Source organism: Cervus canadensis, chromosome 1, assembly GCF_019320065.1.
Source record: "Cervus canadensis isolate Bull #8, Minnesota chromosome 1, ASM1932006v1, whole genome shotgun sequence".
Lineage (NCBI taxonomy): Eukaryota > Metazoa > Chordata > Mammalia > Artiodactyla > Cervidae > Cervus > Cervus canadensis.
In genome coordinates, this window is record NC_057386.1 from 8,497,414 (window position 1) to 8,525,110 (window position 27,697).

Below are 27,697 nucleotides of genomic sequence, written 5' to 3' on the forward strand. Positions count from 1 at the left end.
CGGCTGGGGACTGTGGCCTGAGACGAGGTAGGGAAGTGCCAGGTGCGCTGCCTTAGGTGGAGACCTCCTTTGCAGATGCCGCCAGCCTGCCTGGGGCTCTCAGAGACCCTGGTGGGTCAGATCGCAAACTACGCTTTCCCCCATCAGCACCCAGAGCCAGCAGCTCGCAAGAGTTAAGCTCCTGCCTCTGGCTGTGAAATGTCATCTTCTGAGCTGTGTGGGGACCAAGCGAGTGAATCTCTGCCTGCTGACCGCTGTGATCATTCTATCCTGGGGTCTGGAGAAACAGCCTGGGCGACACGAAGTGATAGTCTTTCTGCCTCATCAACTTGCCCCTCCGCAGCTCACACCTCTCGTGGCGTCCCGAATGGCTGTGCTGAGGCTCACTCCAGGCTTGCTGCCAGCCCCATTGCCTGCCAGTCCCTGGGCCTGGAAGGTCTGCTTCTCCATGGGGTTGGGACCCCTTCTAGGTTTCTCTAAGAACGGCCTCAGTGGCGTGTCCGCTGGCCCTTGCTACATGGTGCCGGATCCCTTAGCTTTGTCCCGAGGCCAGGACCTGGGTGGGCAGGCCTCTGTCGGTGAGGCTCAGCCCCATCCCCGCACCTGACAAGGTGCCTGTAATGCTCCATGTGTCTACCGGTGATGAAGGAATGAACAGACACGTCGTGATATCATTCAGTTCCCGTTTCTAACCGGTACATCATGTGTGGCATTTCACATTTTGAATATGCCTTTTTTGGTGTGTGAAAGATTAAATTGGCTTTGATACACAGTTCACGAATAGGCAACATCTCGTTTAGCAACTAGAAGGGAGCTCCCTTGAATGTACTTAAAATTTTTATTTTATTTTGAAATAATCTTTGACTCACCAGAGATCACAAAAGTCATAGTAGAGAGTGCCAGTGTACCCTTTGCCAACTTCTCCCCTAATGACCTGTCACAGTACGTATCAAAACCAGGAAGTTGACGGGGGTACAAGGAAGTTAACTCATCTACAGACTTGACTCAGCTCTCGCCAGTTTTACAGGTGAAATGTCCCTTTTGGGGGCATATGGTTCTTTGAAATGAGACTTATCACGTACATAGGTTCATGCAGTTACCACCATCATCAGGAAACAGAAATGTTGCATCAGCAGTGGGGGTTTCGCCTGGGTTTGAACTGTATCTGAATTGTTGTTCAGTTGCTAAGTTGCATCCGACTCTGCAACCCCAAGGACTGCAACCCGCTAGGCTCTTCTGTCCACAGTCCCCGGAGTGTGCTCAAATTCATGTCCATTGAGTCATTACCATGTTACCATGTAGTATACTTTCATTTTTGGCTTCTTTCACTGAATATGATGTTTGCAGGATTTATTCCTTTTTTTTTTTTTTTAATATGCTTTTAAAAGCAAAAGTTCCCAGAAGATCTTTTGGATCCACCATTAAGGTTTTAAAAGCACAGATACATGAAAGTCATTGGTAATCCAGACTCTTCACATCCATCAACAGTTTCTGCTGATTCTTCTCTGCGCTTCTGCTGGGGAGCTGGCAGATGCTGCCTGCCTGTGGGCTGTCTTCCCCGCTCCCATGCCCGAGGAGAGGCGGGGGGCAGCGCTACGGAGCGTCTGCCTGGGTGCCAGGCTCACTGCCAGCCTGTACACATGCCATCTCTTTCCTTTTCATTCTCCTTGAATTCCAGTGAACCCCTCCCCCCTTTTGACAGATGAGAAAAATCACTCTCAAGAGATAAAGAAATTTACCCCCGTCGCTCAGCTGATAGGTGGTGGTGTCAGATTTGGACGCCCATCCTTCTGACCTCAAAGACTGAGTTTCCTGGATGAAATGAAAACTTGGGTGGCTTGGACCACTGGTCCCTGGGTCAGGAGGGTCAGGCACAGAGGTTCCCCAGGTTTGTGGGGTGAGCTGGGAAGGATCAGTGTCCACCCTCCCCAACCCCAATCTGAGTAAATAGCCGGAGGTCATGTGCCCACTGCTTCACAGCCTTGAATTTCCTGAGCTTCCAGGTCTGGGAGGAGAGAAAGGAGGAAAGAGCTGGGCTGGGCTGGTTTGGGCCCAATTCCCAGTTAAACAAGCCGCTTAGTTTCCCATGAGTGGCAGTTTTACCTGCCCCTGGTCTTTGCTAAAGGGAAGAGGGGTTTCAGGCATCCCCATTTAAAGCGGGCCTGGGCTGACAAACCTCACATCAGACATCTTAAGCAGCTGCCAAAGCCTTCAACCCTCACACCTGAGACTAAGGCCTCCACCCCAGAGGGGAAAACAAGGCTTCTTGGGCTGGGGCGTTTTCTGCCAGGTCATGAAAACAGGCCCAGAGTCGCCGGCTCCTCTTGGTTAGAAGCTTTATGTGGTTTTCAGAGCACTTTGACATGGTTAGTTCAAAGCACCCTCCCCAAAACCCCGCAAGGAGGGCAGGAAGTTTGAGGCACCGCCTCTCGAGCAGCCAAACAGCAGGTGGGTTCACCACCCTTGGACTCAGGTGGGTGAACGGAGGCTCTGGAGGTGATGCCTCGTCTCGGGGGCCACTTGGCCAGTTAGCCGCACAAAGACTGGGGCCTTTGCTTCTCCAGGGCCGGCGAAGACTGCTTGCGTTTAACAACAGCCACAAAAAACACTCACCCTGGGACTTTCCTAGCAGTCCAGTGATTAAGACTCTGAGCTTCCAATGCAGGGGGAACAGGTGAGATCCCTGGTTGGCCACTAGGATCCCACACATTGAGTGGTGAAACCAAAAGTTTAAAAAAAGAAAAAGGGAATAAATTGTAAACAATTAAAAATTATTAAAAAGGAAACAAAAACCATGCACCATCTCCGTGAACACGCCTGAGGGCCTCCGTGCAGCCTGAGAAGCAAAGGTTTGCAGCCCTCTTTGCCTCCTCTCACCAGACTCAACCTGTGTTCATGTATTATTGTTCCCGCGTTTACTTAGAACTTTTGCCTTGCAGCTCTGTATCTCTCAGTATTGCATGCTATTGTTTTACATGTTGCAGAGCAGCATGACCCGCTTGTTCTATGTAAGCAGCCTCTGTTTGAGAGTTGGGGTGACCTGCACCAATGCCTGGGGCTTCCCTGCTGGCTCAGTGGTAAAGAATCTGCAGGTTTGGTCCCTGGGTTGGGAAGATCCCCTGGAGGAGGGCATGGTGGCCCACTCCACTATTCTTGCCTGGAGAAGGAAAGAAAAGCCTGGGAGGCTACAGTCCATAGGGTCGCAAAGAATCAGACATGACTGAAGCGACCTAACAGACACACAGGTATTGGGGAGGGAACACTTTTCCTCTACCTTCTTAGCTTCTGTCTTTTGAGGGTCTGCAGGCGAAACCAGGAGCCACATTAGTAAAAGAAAAGACAGATGTAAGCACATAAGTAAGGGATTTCACAGAAAAAATGTGACTCAAAGGGGCTTTAGGATTTAGGGCTTATATACACACCTTCTTAGTAGGGGAGGAGGAGAAAGGCACTTACTGGAAAACAAAGGACTCTGGAAAGGCAAATGGGCCCTTAAGAGCAGAGATGAGAGCTAGGATGGTTTTGTGGCAGTATCTGTAGGTGTGGTGTGCAGATGCAGGAGATGTGGACTCTATCCCTGGGTCGGGAAGATCCCCTGGAGGAGGGCATGGCAACCTGCTCCAGTATTCTTGCCTGGAGAATCCCCATGGACAGAGGAGCCTGGTAGGGTACGGTCCATGGGGTCGCAAAGAGTCAGACACAACTGAAGTGACTTAACACACACACAGGTATTGGGGAGGGAAATCTTTTCCTCTACCCTCTTGGCTTCGGTCTTTTTGTTGTTCAGTTGCTCAGCTGTGAGAACTGTTTACAACCCCTTGAACCGCAGCACACCAGGCTTCCCTGTCCTTCACCATCTCCTGGAGCTTGCTCAAACTCATGTACATTGAGTCAGTGATGCCATCCAACCATCTCGTCCTCTTGTCCCCTTCGCCTCCTGCCTTCAATCTTTTCCAGCATCAGGGTCTTTAATGAATTGGCTCTTTGCATCAGGTGGCCAAAGTATTGGGGCTTCAGCTTCATTATCAGTCTTTCCAATGAATATTCAGGACTGATTTCCTTTATGATGGACTGGTTGGATCTCCTTGCAGTCCAAGGGACTCTCAAGAGTCTTCTTCAACACCACAGTTTCAAAAGCATCAATTCTTCAGCACTCAGCCTCCTTTATGGTCCAGCTCTCACATCCATACATGACTACTGGAACAACCATAGCTTTGACTATATGGACCTTTGTTGGCAAAATAATTTCTCTCCTTCAGTCTTTTGCGCGTCTGCAAACTAAACCAAGAGCCACACTAGTGAGAGAAAAGATAGATGTAAGCACATAAGTAAGGGATTTCACAGAAAAATGTTACTCAAAGGGTCTTTAGGATTTAGGGCTTATGTACACACCTTCTTAGTAGGGGAAGGGAAGGCGGAGAAGGACACTTACTGGAAAACAAAGGACTCCGGAAAGATAAATGGACCCTTAGGAGGGGAGATGAGAGCTAGGATAGTTTTGTGGCGGTATCGGTAGGTGTGGTGGCAGACTTCTTGTCTGTGACAGAGTCAGTCTTCCTGGCTTGCTCAGAGGAGGAGACTGCTGACAACTGAGTTCTCCCGGAAGGTTCTGTTCTTGGGCAGATGAGACTTAAGGGACTCAAATGCCGTCTGTCCCAAGCCCTGTGCCACAGTAGTGTATCCTGGACACCTTTCCAAGTATCCTTCTCTGGTTCTCTTCCAACTCCCAGCCAGACAGTGGGCAGTGTGGAGGCCCTTTATGAAAAGGCCCCGTGTTGCCCATGGAATTGCCAAGGGCCCCTCTGGCCCTCCTGGAGAAAGAAATGGCAACCCACTCCAACCCAATGCCTGGAAAATTCCACAGACAGAGGAACTTGGCGGGCTACAGTCCATGGGGTCGCAAAGAGTCGGCCACGACTGAGCACTTTAGCACCTCTGGCCCTGCACCCGCTGTGGGAACTACTGACACTCCCACTCCACCCCTGGCTCTCCTGGCGACCCAGACGGTAAAGAATCCTCCTGCAATGCAGGAGAACTGGGTTCGATCCCTGGGTTGGAAAGATCCCCTGGAGAAGGGAATGGCTACCCACTCCAGTGTTCTTGCCTGGAGAATTCTGTGAACTGAGGAGACTGGCGGGCTTGGTCCGTGGGGCCACAAAGAATCGACTGAGCAACTAACACTTCATCCCCACCCAACTCACCCCCTGTGTGTCTCTTGCACACACCTAGCTTCAGTTTAAATGTTATCCGCATCTTGCCAAATCTCAAGGGTATCGTATGTGTCTGTCAGTCCTAACCGGCTACTCTCAACCCAGGCTGTCCATTGGGATCCCCTGAGAAATTTTTAAATTAACCAACGCCTAGATAAATTAAATCAGAATCGCTGGGGAGGGGGCCTGTGAATTTGTATTTCCTGGACGCTCCGCTTAGGCTTGAGAACCTCTGAACAGAAGCCACACAAACATCCTGCTCTTTCTACTTGCTTGTCCTCTTACTCCCCGGTTCCAGACCCTCAGTCCCGCCTCTAAATACCAAATCGTGTATTGCTGGACTGAAAAAATTTACCATCTTAGCTGCTTAAGCTTTTGTTTTGGTCCTAATTTCAGTGGAGGGTAAGGAGGTCTAGAGTGTCACTCATAACGTCGGCCTGGAGCGCCCCCACCTGGAAGTCCTCCCTCCTGACACGCTGGGTTTCTGTTCGAAATCGGTGCAGGGTAGGATTGTTTTGTTGCTGGGAGTTCAGGATTTTGGAAGGAGGATGGAGTAGTGGGGTTGGAAGTGTGCCTGGGGCTACCGCTCAGCTACAAAGTATCCACCCCAACCAGAATAATAGAGTTGGCTGCAGAGAGAGTTAAGATATCATCAAATAATTTCTGACACATTGTTGATGTAATGATAGCTTTTCAAGAGGAAAAAGGAATGTGTATTAAAGGTGCCTGCCAGGGGTAGAGGCAACCTGACCGTGAGGCTGGGAGGCTTAGAAAGGAGGAAATGGGGCCTTCCGACTGTGGAGTTCCACAAACATTTACAGGGGCCGCTACCCAGGAGCCAGGGAAAAAGGTGAGTGAGTCAGCCAGGCAAGTGCTCCAGGTCAGGATGTGAGGTGGGAAACACGAAAGCGGGCAGGGGTGGTCATAGCTGATGGAACACCTGGAGGGCTTCCTGGAAGTGGTGACTTCTACCAGGGGATTTCAGGTAGTTTGGGAGACTATGGGGCTCGGGTGAAGAGCGTAGGGGCCTTGGAACACAAGCATGCCTAGAGGTGTGGCTGAGCCAGATGGCTGGTCAGGACCAGAGGTGGCAGCCTGGGGGTTGTGGCTGAAGCTGGTGACAAAGGTAAGGCCAGCCTCTCCTGAGATGCGGGGAGAGGGGACTCCCGTATCTTGTGGGACCAGGCGAGGAAGGTAGCTGGGAGAAGCTCCCTGCTAGGAGGGGTGGTTAATGCATGCCACGTGCTGCCCCCCGAGGTCAGGTGGGGTGGAGGAACTGGAGGTCGGCCACGAGGATTATTTCAAGAGGTCGGTTTTAATGGTGAAATGGGCAGAAGCCAGATAGCAAAGGTTAAGGAGTGAGTGGGCGGTGAGAAGGTGGAAGCCGCAAGTGTAGACCAACTGGTACGAGGTTGGGTTTTTGGGAGAGGAAGAAAACAAGCCTACGGTTAGAGGAGGGAGCGGGGCCAAAGGAAGTGGGGGTGGCCTTGTTTTTGAGATGAGGGGCAGCCTGAATGTTCTCCCTAGGTCAAGTTGAAAAGGAATTGGGCAAAAGAAAGATGTCAACCCAAGGTGATAAACAGCCCCTGCAAGCATTCCTCTACTGCAGAGAGAAACTGCGTCAGTGTCTCCTCCCTCCTCTGTGCACGCCTTGGCCTTTGCCCTGGGGCTGTGGGCCGCCCCCCCCCCCCGCAGGAATGACGGTGGGGGGGGGGGCTTGCATGTGGGGCAGCACCTCCCGAGGTCGGCCTGCCTCTGGGCACCTGGGCCCCCCACCCCTGGGGGCACATGGCTACTTATGCTCCTGGTTCACTTCAGCCCCCAGCCCCACACTTTAAACCCACCCAGCCCTTCCCCTGTCCTGCAGGGGGCAGAGGGGGGAGCCCAGCGACCTGCCCGCAGAGGAGGGGGAGGAGTATTTTTCTTGGCGTTTGATGGAAAGCATCTGCTGCATCCCGTGGGGGTTTGCCCGGGGAGGGTTAGAAGGGAGTTGGCGGGAGGACTGAGCTGTGTGCTCGCCACCAGGCTTTTGGGCTTGGCAGGAGGAATGTTCGGGACCTGGGAACTGGGGTGGGGATGGTGCCTGTGTGCGTGAGACAGGGAGGGAGGGAGGGCACTGTGTAACCACTTCCTTCTCCCCCGCTGCTGCTACACGCTGGAGCCAGCGTCTTGGGCATCACATGCGTGGCCCCGCTCTGCAGGGCGGGTGCCTCCCCACAGGATGCTGAGCTCTTCACCCAGTTGGCCGGGCTGGAGGTGGAAGCCTTGACGTGTCCCTCTGTGACTTCCAGAGTGGGACCCTCCCGCCGGACAGCCGATCAGTGCGACTGCCCCTGGCGACCTTCTCCCCCCACCCCCGCCGGCATTCCTGAGGGAAGATGGTGGAGTCTGCTCATGGGCAGGTGGAAATGGCCCACAGCATCCCTGTCAACTTGTCAAGGACACCATGGGACAGCCCGCACACCCCCACCCAGCACTGCACATCAGCTGGAACCCGGCGAAGGGGGTTTCTTTAGCTTTCTGTGGATGAGTCCAACTCCCTCCCCGAAACCCCGATTAATAATTGGTCTGGGAAGGGTCCGGCTCACAGGTGCGTGGCCTGGAACAAGTTCCCGTCCCACTCTGAGAGTCTGTGTCTTCATCGCTCCAGGAAGCTCCTAACTTACACGGGTCGAGTTGCAGACTGCGGGGCCGTTCAAGTTTCTTGTGGCTGCTGTCCCAACTTACCGCACACTCAGTGGCTTCAAGCAACAGAAATTTATTCTTCTTCCAGTTCTGGTGGTCAGAAGTCTGAAATCTGGGGCGCTGGGCAGGGCTGGCTCTGTCTGGAGGCTCCAGGGGGAGATGCCGTCTTTCCTCCACCTTCCGGTGGCTGCCTGCGCCCTTGGCTTGTGGCCACGTCACTCCACACTCTGCCTCCGTCATCACATGGTCATCTTCCCTATATTCTTCAAGTTCCCTTCTGCATCCCTCTCTTAAGGACCCTCGTGATTACTTTAGGGGCCCAGCCACATAATCGGGAGAGCCTCTGCATCTCACAGTCCTTCATCATCTCTGCACAGTCGGTCCTGCCGGGTAAGATCACATTCAGAGGTTCCGGGAAGAGGGGGCATGATATAGTCTCCCCCAGGGCTCCCGATTTGTCTTGGGGCCCCTCTGGTTTTAAGGTATAAAACAGGAAAGCAAACTGGCTCCAGTGAAAGGACACATTAAATTCTTTTTCTCTTTAATTTACTGTGACGGTGGGTAACCGTCACCGTTATCTACTTCCAGCATATTTCCTCACCTCAGTGGAAACCCCATATCCATGAAGTGGCACTCCCCAGCCACGGCTGCCCCCGCCCCGATGACCACTGCTTTCTGTCTTTATAGATCATTTTTTAATCAGTGCAGTTCTATGTGACTTTGAAGTTAGTAACCAGAAGCATGTTGAGGTACTTATCGGATACAAGGGAAGCCAGTGCCTGGATGTCTGAGTGGGAGGAGCAGGAGTGGAGGTAGTTTGGGTGTCCAGAAGGGTTCCTGGCTCTAGGCTGCTGAGGAAGCTTCAACAGCTGAACTCATTCTTTTTTTTTTTTTAAATAAATTGTTTATTTATTTATTTTTGGCTGTGATGGGCCTTCATCACTGCGTGCGGGCTTTCTTTAGCTGCGGCAAGCAGGGACTACTCTTCATTGCTTGGGCTTCTCATTGCAGTGACTTCTCTTTGTTGCAGGGCACACGGGCTCTAGAGCACAGGCTCAGTAGCTGTGGCACACGGGCTTAGTTGCTCTGCGGCATGTGGGATCTTCCCGGACCAAGGATCGAACCCATGTCTCATGCATTGGCAGGCAGGCTCTTTACCACCCGGCCATCAGGGAAGCCCCCGGTTCACTCTTAAGCCACTGCCTTTGAGTCAGGGGTTTATCCCGGCCTGAGCAACCATGAGCCAGGTAGGCAAGGGAAGCCCAGAAAGGGATGTGTGGGCAGTCACAGAAGACCGTCTGACCGGTAGTTAGCGCACATTTGGCAGAGCGGTTTCTTAGGAGAAGCTCTGCTGTGTCTGATGGTGGAGGCTGAGAATCATGTCCCCTTGTGCTGTGCTCAGTCGTGTCTGACTCTCTGCGACCCCCAGGACCGCAGCCCACCAGGCTCCTCTGTCCATGAGATTCTCCAGGCAAGAACACTGGAGTGGGTTGCCATGCCCTCCTCCAGGGGATCTTCCCTACCCAGGGACTGAACCCAGGTGCCCCGCGTTGCAGGTGGATTCTTTACCATCTGAGCCACCAGGGAAGCCCTCACGTCCCTTTATGTCCTCAGAAAGGGGACACTGTCACGTAGGGATCAGTGGCCTCAACAGAGGCCTCAGCATCTCACAGTAGATGCCGTTGTGTGTCCTGTAGCACCGCCAGTGTGGCTGCATATGTGGTGTGAAAAATGATCCAGATAAACCTCTCTCCAAGGGTCTGCTGTCATCTCAGGATGAAATAGACTATAGAGAGCTGTGCTGTCCAGGACAGTAGCCTTTGGTCACCTGTGGCTATTGACCACTTGAAATGTGAACAGTCCAAATTGAGAGGTTAGGTAGTTATAAAACACACACTGGAGACCTCCCTGGTGGTCCAGTGGTTGAGACGCCACGCTTCCAATGCAGGGGGCATGGGTTCGATCCCTGGTCTGGGAACTAGATCCCACATGCCTTGTGGCCAAAAAAAAAAAAAACCAAAATAAAGCATGTATCTATTTCAAAAGTATTTATACTGATCACATGTTGGGTTGATAATATTTTGGCTCTGTTAGTTTTCATAAAATGCATTAACTTTAATGTTACCTGTTTCTTCTTATATTTTTTACTGTGGCTACTAGAAACTTTAAAATCACGTCTATGGCTGGGCTGTCTGTGGCTGGCCTTCGGTTTCCACTGGAGGATGGGATGGGCAGCTGCCCGGGCGTCAGGCCGCTCCCCCGGATGCCAAGTGTGTCCTGAGCAGAAGTGGACTGTGAACAGTGCCCGGGGGGGCAGACGTTCTGTGTTGGAAAAGCCCCTGGACTGGGGGGCTTGGAGGGCGCAGGAATACTCTCTTCTGTGCTCTGGGGGCCCTGGTCAGTGACACGTGAGGAGAAGTTGTAAGAGGAGTCTGGCATGTGTACAAAGTACCCAGGCTGCCTCCTAGACCCGTGATCTGGGGGTTGGGGGTAGATGGCGGGCAGGGTGAGGGATGAGCTTGGAGAGCAGTGGTGGGCGCCCAGGAGGGGTAGCTGGCCCTGGGAGTGGACTCTGGGGCCAGAAAACTGGGGGGCACAGTGAGGTCAGAGGCTGGAAGGAGGCTCCGAGGGGAGCACTGCGGGGCCAGGAGGCTGCCAGGGCAGGCGTGGAGTGCAGGCTCCATGTTAATTAACTCTGACGCTGGCCTGGCCTCCCTTGTGGCTGGTTCCTGGACCTGCTTTTTGGGGCCCAGCCAAGTAGGCAGAAGAGTTGACTCATTGGAAAAGACCCTGATGCTGGGAAAGATTGAGGGCAGGAGGAGAAGGGGGCGGCAGTTGGATGGCATCACTGAATCCATGGACATGAGTTTGAGCAAACTCCAGGAGATAGTGAGGGACAGGAAAGCCTGGTGTGCTGCAGTCCGTGGAGTCGCAGAGAGTTGGACACTGAGCAACTGAACAAGTGGGCAGGTTGTCAGGAGGGGCTGGGCCCTTGCGACTGTCTGGAAATCACCTTCTTGGAGGAAAAGGATTTGTATTTGGGGAGCGGCTGCCTTTCCTGTTTCTGGACATACACGTGTCTTGCTTTAATTCTTGCAGCTGGAGTTGATCATGCCCATTTTACAGATGGGGAAGGTCCAGGCCAGCAGATGTTGAGTAATAAGTCAAAGGTGGTTGGAGGGAAGGGGCCTCCATCTGATATTGACTCTGAGGCCCATCCTGGGATCCACCACGGCCTCCCTCCCAGTGAGATGCGAAGAAGGGCTCCGGACATGCATTTCCTCCCCCTGGGCACTCCCCCAGCTCTGACCAAGTGCCTAGAGACCAGGGGCAGCAGCTCTGCATGGCCACTCCATGTAGGAGTTGGGAGGGGTTTGCAACACAGGCCCCTGAAGTCTTTGTGGCAAAACCCCCAAACCTCAGAGGCCACTGGGGGGCAAGCTGGCCGTCAGGAGTAGGAGTGGCTGCTGCTGGGAAGGGCTGGCTGCTGAGGGACCTGGTGGTGGATGTGGTCAGCCTACCCCTAGCCTGGCCGGTGGGGTGGGTGCCGCTGGGTCCTTGCCCACTAACCATGTGGGGGATCTGGGAAACCTTGGGTGTGGCCTGGCTCCTGAAGGCTGAGCTGGGGGGTCTTCCTCCTGGAGGCAGGAGGATGGACTGGCATTTTGCACTTGAACTAACCACTCTCTGCCCTAGGAAGACCCCACACACACACCAGCCCCCAGGAGCTGTCTCCTCCTGTGGGAGTGGGCCTGAGCCAAGTTGGCCCCGCCCATGCCTGGGAGTGACTCACTCCCTCAGGGGTCAGAGGTCGAGGCACAGGATGGATCTGGCCGATCCCAGCGTCCAGCAGGCAGGCCCAGCCCCAACAGGGACGCTCCCAAGTTCCCTCCTCAGGGGACCACCTAGCCCATCCCCCGAGGGGGGTCTCAGCTCTTCCCAGGGGCCCGCAGGGAGGGGAGAGAGAGGAGGAGACTCCGTGAGTCATCCCCAGGCCCTGAGGGGCTGGAGAAGCAGGAGCGGGATCCGATAGTAATCTTCGGAAGCTCCAGGAAGAAGACGGAGCTCAGGGTGAGCTGGCCGCCGCCGGTTCCTCTCCGCTCCCCTCCCGGGTCATTTCGACCAGTGCACACACGGCCGGGCTGGCTCTGCTCCGACCCCCAGCTGCCGGGAAGCCTGGACCTCCTGGGGAGGGTGGCCTGTCATCTGAGCTGCTGGAGTGGGGGAGGGGGGTTCAGGACCAGGTCGGGGGTACACCTGGCAGAGAGGAAGCCAGGGCCGGGCGGCAGGGAGAGGGTGCCCGTGGGCAGCAGCAGGTTCTTGGCATCACCCATCCCTCCACCCCAGCAGGACGGGCTGGGCCGAAGGGCAGCCTGGCCGTCTGTCCAGGTGAGCCTCTTGCCTCCTCTCTCCCCCTCTGGGGAACCATGTCACTTTTCCTTTTGGGGGGTGACTCAGGCTGGCTTGGGCAGTGGGCTTCTTGGCGTTCCGCGGGCACAGCTAAGGCACCCGGGGTGGGGGTGGCTGCCGGGAGGTCCCCTTCTCTCCGCCTGCCGCCCCCCCCACCCACTCCCACCGCACCCCTCGCCCTGCCCCTCCGGAGCTGCTGCCCCGCCGAGCCTCCCTCTGCAGAGAGGCCGTCGCGGTCCCTCCCTACCTCTGCCCGCGCTCTGGGAGGCTCCTTGTTCCTCGGCCACAAAGCCCCTTTGATCCTCTGCTCGGCTCCGAGCCATGTGACCCGGTGGGCGGGCCGCGCGCGCAGGCGGCCGGCGCAGCCCGACTCAGCTGCTGGGTGAGTCCGCGCTCCCTTTGTTCCCTCCAGCCTCGCTCCGCTCGCAGGGGCCTCTCAGGTGGTCTGGCCGCCGGGCAGCCCCCCCCCCCCCGCGCCCCAGGGCTGAGCGGGAACAGCGCCTCCCCGGAGCCCCCCCCCCGCCCAGGCCCGGCCACCCCCCGCCCCCCACAGCCGGCGGGACAGCCCCCCTGGCCCCAGGAGCGGGGCGGCGGGAGCTCGGTCCTCCACGCGGGCCCAGATTTTCCGCCGCGGAGCAGAAGAGTACGGCTTTGTGTCACAGCCGAGGCTTTGTAAATATTTGGCCGGCTACCCGAGTGGTTAAGTCCGCCTCGGCCAGCAGTTTCTTGGAACCCGTTTCCCTTTCGCAAGGGGTCTTCCCTGATATTCCTGGAGGGCCGGGAGGAGATGCTGGTGGGCCACCGCTGCCTCTGCAAACTGTCCCATCCAGATTGTCAGCCGTTAGGGGTAGGCGGGTTAGCGGAGGACCGGCTGGAGATGAGTTTCAACAGACGCTTAGAAATGCCGGAATTGGAGACCTCGAGGACAGAATTGTGTTCTGGGGGAGTTTGTGCTGCAGCTTGTCTGGATTCCTGGGAGGTGTTTGGGATGTTCTCGATGTTCCTGGGAGCGGACTGGAGAAGGGGGCAGTGGGGAGTGGTGGGATGGGTTGCTGGCATGCTTGTGTTTGCTGGAGGATGGGAAGGTGTCTGCCTCGCCATGCCCTGCCAGGGAGCGGGGGTGAGGGAGCAGCATCTCCAGGACGTGTCTTGCAAAGGGTTTTTCTAGCCGAGAAAAGTTGGGACTCTGGTCCGGTAGCCCCCGGGACTCCAGTCCCATAGCCGGGCCAGCACGTCTTCTCAGGCACCCAAGAACGGGGGGCAGGGAGGGCAGGTGCTGGACAGGCAGGGCCATCTGCTCTGAAACTACATCCCCAATGTCCCCTGGGGGTCAACTCAGCTCCCAGGCTGCTGATTTCGTTCTCATCTCCCTCTCTTTCCTCCGCCGTGAAATCTGCTGGCATTTTTGTATGAGGTTTCGGGAAGCATCTCTGCTCACCAAAGAGAAGTTTGAGATTCCTTTCCTGGAGAAAAATGTGCCGCCCGGCAGCAGTCTATACGGCGGGTTTCTGGTCCATGCAGTGGGGTTCTGGTCCATGCAGAGGGTTTCTGGTCCATGCAGAGGGTTTCTGCCTGTGGGGACAGCGCCCTGGTTGGAATTCTGTTTGGATCCTGCCTTGGAAAGGCCTGCTGGGGAGAAGTGAGAGAAAGGCCCCTTTTTTCATAATGGTGTGCTTCCCGCCCTTCGTTCATTGTCGTTTTGCCTTCAAAGTTAGGGCTTCCATGGGTGTTTACATACATGTCATTTCTCTTTGGCAACCCAGAGTCTCCTTTTCAGGAACTAGAAAGAAGAACAAGTTTGTCTGACCATTTGGGGAGCGGGAAGCTTGTATCCACGTGAGGTCTCTTTGGAGAGAGGGCATGCCCACCTGACTCCTCTCCGGTCTTCTCTGGGTTAGGACGTGGCTGGCAAAGGACATGGCCTCTTCTGTGGCTGACCTCTTTTTATGCCCGTCTCGGGGGACCTGTGTGGTCACTGACCCTCGCCCACCCCTCCTGGGCATTCCTACTGCCCGCCCCCCATCATTTCCGGGTTGTGACACCTGCAATACTATTGGGTCTACTGGTTTGTGTCTGTATTTCCGCCAGGCTCTGCTCCTCGAGGCCGGCACTGTGACAGGGATGACTGGCATTTGGGGAGGAACTACTGTGTGTGTGTGTGTGGGGGGGCACCGGGCATTCTGTCCTGGAGGAGACAGAGCCCCATTCTGGGAAGGGGGCTGCCACGAGGCAGAACAAGAGCTCATGGTGTCGTTGGCCCCCACCAACACCAAGCCTTGGGGGGAGCCCATGGGGCTGTTCCCTGAGTGCCAGGTCCATCGCCCCAGGTCTCCAGGACAGGGTTCACCAGGGCTTTCACCCCAGAAGCCCTGAACCCCTTAAGACAACCAGGATCCTGGGGCTGACTTACTGCCTCACCCCCGGCCTGCTTCCGCGGCCGCCTTGTGCTCTCCCCACTTCCTGCCGCCTCACCACCAGCCTGAACGGCTCTCGGCAGATAGGGCAGCTTTGCAGGAAGGAGGCGTCCGGGGGGCTGAGATGCATTCGGCAGGAGAGCCCCCCCAGCAGCGTGGAACGGCGCTGGTTTCCTGTGGTGTCAGAGGTCTCTTAGGACGCCGGTCACCCCTACACAGTCACCCCCCCCCCACGGCTCACTCCTGGGCTGCCTTTCCCAGACTGCCGATGGCTCTGGGCTCCCTGCCTCTCCCACTGGCTGGGCGTGTAGGAAGCAGGACTTTATTTCAGCCTGTGAGGATGAGGACAGACGCTTGCTGCCACCCCTGAGTCCCTGGCCAGGGTCCTCTGCAGTGGAAGGCAGTCAGCCTTCCACACCTGCTGTGCCAGCCCCATCCCTCTTCTCGCCTGCCCCCAACCTTGGCTTAGCCATAGATGCTTCAGGGATTGGAGCTGGGGTCCCAGCTCCCCTCAGCCGGGGTCTTAAGGAAGATGCTTCCAGCAGGAGTCATAGCCCTTGGCCGGGACTCCCCTCCCAGACTTCTGCCTGCCAGCACCAGGCTTAGATTTGTTTGTTGAGTACCAGCCTGGTTCCCGGGACAGGTAGGGACCTGTTCTCAGCGGCTCGGTGGAGCCTCCTGACGCCTTCCCAGGAGTGCCCCCGAGGTGGCGGCCAGGCAGCCAGCTCTGCAGCTGAACCTGTTGGCTCTGCAGCCTGGGGAGGCGGCCAGCAAAGATGCCGGTCTGATCCACAGCCGGGAGGGTGCCTTGCCCCAACTGGTGGGCCCTCCAGTCTGCCCACCTCCCAGCGGGCTCCCTGCGGGCCCTGTTCTGGGGCTTGCAGAGCGGTAGGTGGAACATCTAGCCCTGGGGTGTGGGTGGGTGGGTGCAGTTCTAACTTGCCACTTTCTTTTATCACTACCAAGAGCGGGCGAAGGGCTTACTGCTGAGAGGCCTGGGGAGCTCTGATTCCACCTCTGCAGGGGCCTGAGTGGCCACTTGGCCTCACCTGGGCTCACCTGTCCCCCACAGGAGCTGAACTGCATCATCCCACCCACCCATCTGGGCTGTGGGGCTGGCCCTTGGTGGCAGGGGAAGGGCAACGCAAAGCAAAGGGCCTGAAAGAGGGAAGATGAACCAGTTTGCTTCCTCTCCCTTCCCGGCCATTCCAGCGTAAATAAACCCTTTAACGTGGGTTTAGTAGCCAGATCATAGCAGAAGCACCCCATTTCTTATTGCTCTGCTGAAGCTGGCGGGGGGTGGGACAGCACCCAGCCCATGAGATGTCAACTCCTGAGCATCCTGGCTGCTCTCAGAGGCTCCGGGTTGGGGTTCAGTCGCCCACACTGACCCGCACGGAGCCTTCGTGGAGGAGGGGTCCACCCTCTGTTTCTTTGCTTACGGCACGCGTGCCACAGGGCCTTCCGGAGCCATGTGCCTTGGAGGGGGACCCCTGGCCCCGTCCTGCCCTGCGAGTGCCAGGCACCGAGTGCCCAGTGAGGCGGTCACTCCGACGAGCGTCCTTGCTGGTGTCCCCGGTGGGATGCACACACCCGCACCTCCTCCCGCCTCCCACACCCTTATCTCTTATCTTATCTCCCAGGCCTGTCGCCAAGGCCTCTGACAACAGATAAGGTTTTCCCTTTCCCGGGGCAAGAAAGTGAGTCTGCCTCCTGCAGGAGGCCACTGCACTCCAGGTGAGGACGTCTGTGTCCTGCGTGTGTGTCTTGCCCCGGACCGTGCCCCTCTGTTGGGCTGAGCCCTCGCGGTCTTCATGGAGGCCTGGACGCTCCTGTTGTCTCTCAGTGGAGGCGCGAGCAATACCGCGTGATCACGGTGTTTCATCTTTTATTCAAACGCTCTGTGGTTCCTGTGAGACAGGCAAGCTTCAGAGAGCCTTGTAAGAACAGACATTTGTTTTGCTCTCTTTTCACGGGCGGTCCTTGGAGCTTTTTTTTTTTTTTTAAAGAGAAAGGACCGAAGAGCAGCGTTTCTTTGGTGATTTGAATACATTTTCCTGGGGCAGGGGACTGGATCAGATGACCCCGGGCCTGCCTCCACGCTCTGGTGCCGTGGGAGCCGTTGGGAAGTGAGAACAGGATCCCAGTCTTTTGTTCCTCGGCTGCCTGGGACCAAGGAAGAGCTGCCAGTTGCTGGGGTCAGTTGTGGGCCCCGGAGACGAACGACAGGTGGACAGCGGCCCCGTTGAGTTGGAGTGAGAATCCTTGTTGATTGTCATTTGAGGGCTGGTGGGGGCTGGTGCGGGGGGCCAGGGAGTGCAGAGAGCGGTGGAGGGTGTCACCGCACACCCCCCCACAGAGGAGCCCTCCCTCGGCCCCACAGTGACGGAGGGCTCAGAGCAGAGGGCCCGGGGCCACTTTGCAAACCGCGTGCTCTGCTGACGTCTCTTGAGTCACCCCAGTGGCTTTACAGTCAGCCCAGGAGCCCCACAGCCGGCGCCGGCTCCCAACCACGGGTTACTCGGGGCCAGGTGCCTGGGGCCCCCAGACTCCACGTCCAGGAGTGTCACTTACGGGACCTTCGTCACCAGCTGGGGGGGCCGCCTGCCTCCCTCCCCACATGACCGAGGTGGGCGCCAAAGCGAGGGGAACGGTGGGTTGGGACGGGTCCGTGATGAAATGCTATGCTCCCAGACTGTTCCTCATGGGAAGGAGAACACCTTTTAAGAGGCATCTGTTTTCTATTGGTTTAAGTGCAGTTGTTGAAAAAGTGGGGAAACAGAAGGTCCTCCATGTGTCACGCACTACCCGGGAGGTGCTGAGGGCAGGTAGGAAGGCGCCTTGGCGCCTCTTGGCCTCCACGGCCACGCTCCCGGGCTGGAGTGCAATGGTGAGGAGCACAGTCAGACACAGGAGGGGGCTCAGGAGGTTGGGGGGGGTGCCCCATGTCCATGTGGCAGCTGCTTCTCACACGGCTCACCTCCGTGAGGGCCACCCCCACACAGCACCCCCTCCGCAGATGCCTACTTCCTGCTTCCTGCCTGCCTGGAGCAGAGCTGCTCAGCTGTCCTCTTCCATCTTTCCAAACTCTTGGCTGCCTCCCCAGCTTCCTCCGGGGCCCAGTGTGGAACCGGACGGCCCGGTCCTGTCTCCCCGAGGCTCCGGGGACCCCGTCTGTCTGCCGGCAGCCGCCTCTGTCCCCTTCACTCTTTCACTCCTTCGTGTGTTCATCCAGCAACGCTTTGGGAGGGGGGAGCCATCTGCTCTACATCTGCTGAAGAGGTGCCACTGTGCCTGGGGGCCAGGCCCCTCATGGGCCATGGAGAGCTGGGTGGGTGACCCCTGTGTGCACCTCAGTTTCTGCATTCAGCCTGCTGCCAGTTCACCGGCTTGTGGGGAGATGTGTGAGTCGGGTGGGGGAGTTGGTCCTCGGGTTTTGTGGGTACAGTTGAGGCGAGAGGCCTCTCTGTGGGCTCCCCCCCTCCAGCTCACCGTGTGGCTCCCTGAGGACGGCTGGAAGTAAAGAGCTGATTCACACCACAGGGCACCCCGAAACCCGAGTGCTAAACTTATAATTAAACCTTGAGAAACCTGGGGGCCCCTCCCCCCGAGGCCTGCACCACCTCGTAAAAGTGGGGCTTCACTTGATTCTCTCTCGTTGTGGCTTGTTTGGCATCCTGAGGGTTTGGGACAGGGGGTGGAGAGAGGGCTTGGGCCTCTAACGGATTTGGGGTGGGCCCAGGAAATCCGGCGGTGGCCCCCCAGCAGTTCTGCAATCATTTCCTCCGGACTAGCTAGCACTCCAGAGAAGGCAGTGGCACCCCGCTCCAGTACTCTCGCCTGGAGAATCCCAGGGACAGCGGAGCCTGGTGGGCTGCCGTCTGTGGGGTCGCACAGCGTCGGACGCGACTGAAGCGACTTAGCAGCAGCAGCAGCTAGCGCTCAGGACTCTGACCAGCCTCAACACCTGGCTGGTCAGGCAGGTGGTAGTGGGGTGCAGGTGGGTGCTGGCCCATGGCGGCTGCACCCCGCTGGTTCAGGCACATGGAAGGGGTCTGAGTGGGTGTCCTGGGTAGCAAAGGTTTTCACCTCTTGTCCCTCCTGCCCAGAGATCCGGGATGAGCCACGTTCAGCCTTTCTGATTGCTGACTGGCTGCTTTTGCTGCCACATCCCCCTCCTTTCAGGGTGAGGCTTCCTTCTGTAAACAGGGCTTGCTTCCGGGTCGTTCTGTGACTTGACAGGTTCTAGCCCGTGACGCTGAGGCAGGCCCCTTGTTAAAAATTCATGTTGAGTCCTTACGAGCACTGGTGGTGTGAGGAGCGGGCTGCACAGGTGGAGAAGTCACCGGAATCACCCCCCAACACACACACACACACACACACACAGGCTGCTGAATGGAAAGGCGGGGAGGGGCGTGCAGGCTGGATTGGGGTGGGGTGGGGTGGGGGGTAGCTGTGGACCAGAGGACGACGCTGTCGTTCTGGTTCCCTGGGGAGCACAGTCATTGGCCTTCTTGTTGTTGATAATAGCTTTATGGAGATATAATCCACATTCCAGAAAATGCTCCCTTTTATTGTGTACAATTCAGTGGTTTCCCGTATACTTACAAAGTTACCATCATCACCAATTCCAGAATACTTTTGTCACCACCCCTCAGAGGTCTTAAGTCCATTAGTGGTCATTTTCTATTCTACTCCCTGCTTCCAGCGCCTGGCAACCACGAATCTGCCTTCTGTCTGTGAATTTGCCTATCATAGGTATCTTCTATTAGTAGAATCATGTAGTAAATGGCTTTCTTTTTCTTTTTTTTTTTAAACGGGTGGCCGTTTGTATCTGGCGTCTTTCACTTAGTGTAATGTTTTCAAGGTTCATCCATCAGTAATGTGTCCATGCTCCATTCCTGTTTATGGCTGCGTAGTATTCCATTTAAATAGTTGCACCACGTTGCGTTTGTCCATTCACGGGTTGATGGGCATCTGTGTGGGCTGTGTCCACTTTGTAGCTCATGTGACTCTTGCTGCAGTGAGCACTGGGGTCCAGGTTTGGGTGGGCAGCATGTGTTTTCATTTCTCTCAGGGACCCGCACAGTCAGTTGGGAACACTTGGCTCACCAGCTCCCAGTGGGGGTGCACTGTTGGTCCCTTGGGCCCCACTCGCAGTGGCTGTGAGCACTGTATGTCAAGTCTGGAGTCTGTGTCTCTGTGCAATTGGCTGGGGGTTCTTTGGTTTCACTGTGAGTCCAGGGCCAAGCTTCGTGGAACAGGATGAATCAATGAGGAATTAATGCAGGGAGGAGTTGGGGATGAGATCAAGGAGCGGAGGAGCCTGTTGGGTCCTGCCACTGACTTCTGGTTTCCTTGGCCTGCACAGGGCCCAGGACAAGGCAGGAAGGGGAGAAGGAAGGCTTGTGTGTCCTCTCCAGGGGAGACAGGGCTCGTGACAGTGAGGTACTGGCAGTGAAAGAGGAAGTGGGTGGGAGGAGTGGGCGGGGTCAGACCCCTCCCCCAGTGGGAAGGTGGGGGCGAGGATGCAACCCCCTCCCCATTCCTGGCGGGAGCGGGAGGTGCATCCTTCCTGGGCGGGTGGAAATGCAGGGCTGGGGGGAGGTCGGCCTCTGGGGTCCAGGGAGGGTGTGAGGGTGACTGCTCTTCCCCCCAGAATCTGCAGGAGCAACAAGCTACACCCTTTCTGGACTGTTGTGTGCATCACAGGCAGAAAAGTTAAGCTGCAGAACGAATGTGTGTTGCTTGTCTTTTTAAGCCACCGCACAAGTGCATCCAGCAAAGACTCACCCATGGGCACGTCTGGGCGCCTGCTGTGTCCACTCTCATCATTACGCCAGGGGAGGGCCCACTGGCGCGGTCCCGGGAAGGCGGCGGGGCGGTCCGGCTTCCTCCCGCCTCCTCCTGGCCCTCCCCGCCCTCCCGGCAGCTGGAGGGGGCCTGTGCTCCTCGCCAGTTCACAGGCAGAAATTACCATATGAATGTGGCTCCTTCCCGGAGCCGCCGGTTGGGGAGACCTGGGAGGGGACAGGCTCCCACCCTCGGGGGCCGGGGGGGCCTCCAGGTCCTGTGCTGACTGAGGCGAAGCTCCTTCAGAGGCACAGATCGATCGGTTGGAGGACGCCGGACAGTCTCAGTCCACAGTAGGTCCCCACCGGGTGTGGAGGGTGTAGGGGGTGGGTTGGGAGCCTGCCTGTGGGCCTGCTGGGTCCTAGGAAGCGTGGGAGGCCCTGGGGACCGGCGAGCCCCTTTCTTTAACTTTCGTCTCAACTTGTAGGAGAACGTGTTGTTACTATAGCTCTTGTTATTTTGGTCTGATTTCAAAAGTGTCAGCTAATTATGGCAGGAAATGTAGAGTCTAAGGAAGGATGTGAAGGCGAGGATCGGATACGATAAAGCAAGTCTGAGCGCTCTGTAAACTGTAAAGTGCCGTGCGCAGGCCAGCCCGGATGGCGGTCAGCCCTCCTCTGATGGCCCGGCCCGGCCTCTTGCGTTCCTGGCCGAGCTCCTGGGGGCCAGGACCGAGTGCTCTAGGGGCCTTCTGCAGAGCCCTGCTTGGGTCGTGATTAATACTTTGCCAGCTGACCCAATCACTGTTAAGTTTAGGCTGCTGCTATGTCACCTTTGACTGCAGGACAGCAAATTAATGGATGCCTAGCGCCTGGTGGCCCGGCCACTGCACGCAGGGACCCAGTCCTCGCCGTAGCACTGGCCAGGTCAGCTGCAGTGCAGAGAGCGGCAGGGCTGAGGTTTCAGGGTTGAGACAGAGCCCCGGGTGGGCCCAGGTGTTCGGACCTGAGGTCCCCCTGCCAACGCCCGCCCCTCCAGCACTCTTGCCTGCCCTGCCCAAGCTTCAGGGAGGGACCTCACATGCCCTGAGGCCCCAGTTAGGGGTAGGTGAGGAAGCTGGTGGGCTTCCCAGGTGACGCTAGTGGTAAAGAGCCCTCCTGCTAAGGCAAGAGACATAGAGACATGGGTTTGATCCCTGGGTCAGGAAGATTTCCTGGAGGAAGGCATGGCAACCCACTCCAGTATTCTTGCCCGGAGAAGCCCATGGACAGAGGAGCCTGGCGGGCCCCAGTCCATAGGGTGGCAAAGAGTCGAACATGAACACAACTGAAGCAGCTTAGGGCGCAAGCACGAGGAAGGGGGTAGGGATTAGGGGCCGCCCAGTCTCCTCTCCCTCTGTGGGCACCCCCGTGCCCCCACTGACGGTTTCCTGAGCAGAATTTCCTGAATGGGCAAGAGCTGTCCCAGGAAGTGCATCCATCCTTCCACCAAGATGCTTTGTGGTTCCAGAAGGGAGATGGAAACCGGAAATCGTTCACATCTCATTCACATGCTGGCACACGCGGAAGGCTGAGCGGAGGGAAGCCCGGGAAGCCCGTGGGAAAGGATGCAGGCCAGCACCGCGGGAGCCTCGCGGAGGGGCCAGGGCTGCAGAGAGGCCGCCTGCACCGACCTGGGAGCAGCGGTCCCATAATGCTCTGGGAAGAGAGGAGGGCGGGAGGCAGCGAGCTGACCTTTCATTCACTCATTCGACATCTTATGTACTGGGCTGTGGGATGTGTGAGGTTTTGTGAGCAGCAGAGGAGACAGACCTTACAGTTGCAGGCTGTGCGTAGGGGCACTCGGGTGGAGAACCAAGGGACACCGGGAGTCCCCCAGAGCAGCGCCAAGGGAGGCCCTCTCTGGGGAGCCTTGTTTGAGGAGAGGAGCCAGGGAGATGGTGCACACGTCGAAACTGGAGAGCTGGGCGTGGGCTTCTATTTTATTAACACGTGCTCTGTGCATTGGCCGTGCCAGGCTCTAGTCTCTGTACTTTGTAAGTATCTCGTTTGGTCCTCACAGAACTCTTACAAGGCAGATATTATCTCGTATTACCCAACAGAAACCTGAGGCATTGAGAGGTTAAGTTACTTGTTCAGGGTCACATGGGGAGTCTGGGATGGAACAGGGTCCCAGCTGCAGGATTCTGGGGCCTTAGGGATCTTGTGTTATCCCAGGTGCAGGGGGACCCAGTCAGGCTTTCAAGCCAGGGGAGCAATGTGATGAATTTGTTTTAAACAGGCCTTCCTGGTGCCTTGAGATGGATAGACCCTATGGTGGGGTGGGGCGTGGGGGGCTTAATGGGGATGGCTTGACTTGTGGGAGCCATGGAGGTTGGGAGGCCAGGTGACTGCCTTCAGATGTGTTGGATTCAGATTGATAGGATTTGGGTGGATGACTGGATGTGGGCCAATGGAAGGAGGGACCAGGGCTGGCCCCTGGGTTTCCAGCTGTAGTAACTGGATCAGCGGAGATGCCATTACTCATGGGGGCGAGTGGCACGGATGGGCCCAGAGCTCAGTTGGCGGCATGTTCAGTGGGAGGCATCCAGGCTTCACTAGGGCAGGGGCCAAGGATACCCAGCTCTGGGCAGGGGGCCTGGCACAGTGGGCCATCTCTGCTGAGTCATGATTGGCTCTGGTTATATGAATCTGGACAGAGGTTGGCATTTGACGCTTAGAGCATGGGCAGGATCACCGGGGGGAGTGTCCAGCTGGGACCAGACTGGTTCTATAGGTGGAGGAGGAGCCAGCGAGGCAATGGAGAACCCGGAGACAGAGGAGGAGCAGCAGAGGAGAAGTTGGGGTGAGGGGTGACCCCTTCAAAGGGCCGGCGGCTCCGTCTGGTCAGAGCCCCAAGTCCAGCGGTGCACCCAAGGTTCGTGTCATGCACATTGTGAGCGTGCAGGAGGTGCAGGAAGCGGGACTCTGCCTGGTGTCCAACCCACACGGGGCTCGGGAGTGTGTGTGCACCCTGCCCGTGGCCAGCATCTCCCATGGGCAGTGTTTCAGGGGTGTTGCACGTGTGTCCTGAGGGGGTGAGGCATGCTGTCCACACACACTGCTTTTTTGTGGGGTGAGCCTGCGGTTGATGGGTGCATGTGTATCCCTGAGCTCACCATCCCCATCTCGCTTCAGGGAGCATTTGACCTTGTGGCTCAGGGTGTGTCCTAAGATGTCACAGACCTGCCCTGGCACATCTGCTCTGCCCAGGTGCTCCCCTGGGAGAGCAGGGGCTAGGCACTGCGTGGGGTGGGGAGCAGGGGGGCCTTTCCGGCAGGCAGGGCTCCGGGCAGCCCCGCGGGCAGGTGGGCACAATCTAGGCAGGCTTTCTGCAGAGTGGACACGGAGCGAGCCGTCTGAGGGGCCGCGCGGGTTCCCAGGCTCTGAGTGCTCTGCTTCCTGACCCCCTGACCTGAGTAGGAAGAAGCTGGAGGTGGGGAGGGGGGACATGACTTCAGCGGCCTCGACTCACATCAGCCCAGAGCTGGAGCTGCCGGTGGACGGTGACATGGTTCAAAAGGGCCCAGAGCTGCTGACCCTTCCCGCCTCCCCCACAACCTTCCCGGCCCCTGCAACTAGTGGTATGAGGTGTCCTCCCTCCTTACGGGGTCATTGGTCAGGCTTCCGCTCCTGGCCTAGAACTCTCCCCTCCCTGCTCAGCCCCCTCTCTGGCCGTGCCTTCAGACCCCCACCTCTCTGAAGGGACCAGGGTGGGTAGGGGGCCCTTTGGGGGGGTGGGGGAGGAGAACTTATTAGGCAGCATCTCGGAGCCTGAGCAGATGATCTGACAAGAGAATTGCTTGGTATCTTTGGGGAGGGGAGCTCTTTTCCTACTTAGATCCTGGCAGGGGGCCGCTCTCTTGCACCCCAGAGGACCCTGTCTAGTTTTTGTTATTTTACATGATCTCATCAGTTGCGGGAGGGGGCGCCCCCAGCCTCCCCAGCACGGAGCTCTGGTGTGCGTCTGCTGACAGTCCTGCTGATAGGAGAGGGGGCTGGGGGACTCCACCCCGTGACAAATGGCCACTTTCCACCCATCTGTGGGGGAAGGTCTTCTCTTTCTCTCTTCAACTTTGCGAGCACTTGCCAAGAACTAACGGAATCTCTGTGGCTGACCGCTTGGACGCGGTGGGCGGGCTGGATTCTGGGTTTGCCTTGGGGCAGGGTCTATCCTGCTGGAAGGTTCCCTGGGGCGGGAGGCGGCTCGGGGGCACATTCCCTGAGCCTTGAGTGTGGGCGGCGGAACACGGAATGAAAGATAAATCCCTTGACACAGGAAGTCGGAGGCCTCATCCCTGGCCTCCTCCGCCTGTCGGATTCGGTGGCACTTGGTTCTGCACACCAAGTTTTAGGAAAGTGCCTAGGACGCGGTGCAGGTTGGAGCCTGCTCTGACCAAAGATTGATGTCTCAATAGGCTGCTAAACCCGGGTGAGGAACTCTGCTGGAGGAGGGGGGCGGGAGGCGGGCTGGAAATGAAAGAACAGAAGGGGGCCTCTTCCAGAAGGGGGTGGGGGGTGCGGGCTGAGCGTTGGATGCCGTCCAAATCTGGCTCCACCGACCGACGCCAATTGAAACCGTGTTGGCAGAAGTGAAGAGGTTCTTGAGATTCTTTCCCGGACAAAAGGGAAGACGTTTGCTTTAAAGGGTTTGGCGAGAGACAAGGGCGGGCAGTAAAAGTGGGGAATCATCCCCCCCGCTGGACTTTGGGGCGCCCTGGGCTCCTGAATGAATGGAGTTGGGTGGGAGCAGGGGCTGTTCCTATCCTGTCCCCTCCCAGGTCTTGCAAAGGGCGCGGGGTCGTGGGAAGTCTTTCCACCCAATCTGTCCCTGCACAGAAACCCTGAAGCTGCGATTTTGTTTTGAGTCTCCTCTTGGGAAAGATCACGGGCTCCAATGGGGAGAGAGATGCAACTCCTGGCGTTTGCAAACTCCCGTCTTTCTTCGGAGAGGCCTTCGCCTTTGTGCTGGATCTCTAAGCCGGCTTTCAGGCCAGAGGGCAGGCTCTCAGATTTCTGGCCTCCCGGTTCCTCATCGGGCTTCGGGGAGACGCTTCCTGCCCTGTACAAAGTGTGAAGTGTAATTCGATTTGGAACTACTTATTGAATTAGATGAGCCGTGTACGCTTTAAAAATGCATGCCTTGATTCCCGGCCTGCACAGATTTGCAAAATTCAGTCATTTGTATTCAGTGTTTCCATCTTTAGAAGGGAACAGGAAGTTCCCCTGTGACATTTATGGGGAGTTTGTAGTGGCTGGGGTAGGTTCATGGGGACACAAGGAAAAGCGGAATCTGGTGAATGGGAAAAGATTCTGTTTCAAAGCCCCGCAGGGAATGACAGCCCTTATCTCCCTGCCCATCCCTCACAGCTTTCTCCTTGGGCTCAGGGATGGAGACCAGCTGTTCATAACCTCTGCCATTTCCCTCTTTTCCTGCCTTTGATCATCAAACAATTTTTTAAATTTATTTATTTCTTTTGGGCTTCCCTGGTAGCTCAGCTGGTAAAGAATCCGCCTGCAGTGCAGAAGACCCCGGTTCGACCCCTGGGTTGGGGAAGATCCCCTGGAGAAGGGATAGGCTACACACTCCAGTGTTCTTGCCTGGAGAATCCCCACAGACAGAGGAGCCTGGCGGGCTGCAGCCCATGAGGTCGCAGCCCGTGAGGTTGCTCTGGATCTTGGTTGCACACTCGGGCTCTCTTTAGGTGTGGCGAGCAGGGGCTGTTTTCTAGTTGCGGTGGGTGCACGGGCTTCCCAGTGCAGCGGCTTCTCTTGCGGCGGGGCACAGGCTCAGTAGCTGCAGACGTGCAGGCTTCGTTGCTCTGCGGCATGTGGTATCTTCCCACACCAGGGATCGAACTCACGTCCCCTGCATTGGCAGGCGAATTCTTATCCACTGTACCACCAGGGAAGTCCCCCCACCCTGATTTTTTTTGTTGTTATTTTTCATCTTTTTTTTTTTTTTCATTTTTTGGCTGTGCCTCGTAGCTTTTGGGATCTAGTTCCCCAACCAGGGATCAAACCCGGGGTCCCTGCAGTGGAAACTCTTGAGTCCTAACCACTGGACCACCATGGGATTCCCTAATCATTTTTTTAAAACTCTTCCTCACCCTTTTCTGACCATGGAACCCACAATATCTTTGTATGTTGAGAAGTTCCAATTCAGAAATAAAGTGATTAAATTCTAAGTTCTCGTTAGACCAAGTTAGTTTCATCAAGAAAGCTACGGGGTTCTTTGATGAACCCCACAAATTGTCCAGATTTATTCGCAATTTATTGCCTGTCTTCATGTGTAGTTATTTTAGGGAGAGACTCCTTATCTTTTAACAGCTTCTAAAAGAGGTTTGTGATACATCACAGGAAAATCCTGTGCCAGATTGGATTCCTTGCTTGTAAGGGATTACTATGAATCTGCCTGGAAGTTTTGGCTGATGAACATTTGAATAAATGAACTTGTTCCTATGTGCCACCGTTGTTTTCATTCAGACTGACCTCAAGCCTGTATAGTATCTTCTTTTTGTTACTGTGTAATAGGTGCTCAGTAAATGTTCCTTGAATGTATCATTGTGATGGTCTTGGTCCACTGGGACCCCAGGATCTTTTTCTACTGTTCATTAACCATGTTTTATAATTGAAATATAGGTGATGGACAATATTATGCATTGTAGGTGTGCAGTATAGTGATTCACACTTTTTAAAGATTATACTCCATTTATAGTTACTATAAACTATTGACCATATTACCTATATTGTGCAATATATTCTTCTGGCTTATTTTATACATAATAGTTTGTACCTCTTAATCCCCCACCCCTTTATTGCCCCTGCCCGCTTCCCTCTCCCCACTGGTAACTACTGGTTTGTTCTCTATATCTGTGAGTCTGCTTCTTTCTTGTTATATTCGCTAGTTTGCTGTATTTTTTAGATTCCACATACTAGTGATCTCGTATAGTGTTTGTCTTTCTCTGTCTGACTTATTTCACTTAGCATAATGCCCTCCAAGTCCACATATGTTGCTGCAAGTGGCAAAATTCTTTTTTTTTTTTTTTTTAGGTAGGGTAGTCTTTTGTGTGTGTCTGTGTACCACATCTTCTGTATTCATTCATCTGTTGATGGATACTTAGGTTGCTTTCACATCTCGACAATT

The 27,697-nt window shown here is 56.1% G+C and overlaps 1 protein-coding gene across 8 annotated transcripts in view; it reads left to right on the forward strand.

The window, feature by feature from the left end:
* Nucleotides 1-27,697, forward strand: part of SEPTIN9 (septin 9) — a 177,046-nt gene that overhangs the window by 127,250 nt on the left and 22,099 nt on the right. The window contains exon 1 of one of the 8 annotated variants that reach the window (XM_043462058.1): nt 16,896-16,917. The exons of 5 other annotated variants lie outside the window; for them this stretch is intronic. The gene's annotated coding sequence lies outside the window, so the exon portion shown is untranslated. Of the gene's footprint in view, nt 1-16,895; nt 16,918-16,954; nt 16,975-20,717; nt 20,866-27,697 lie in introns of those variants that run through there. 2 more of the 8 variants (XM_043462049.1, XM_043462040.1) reach the window with 2 other exon arrangements.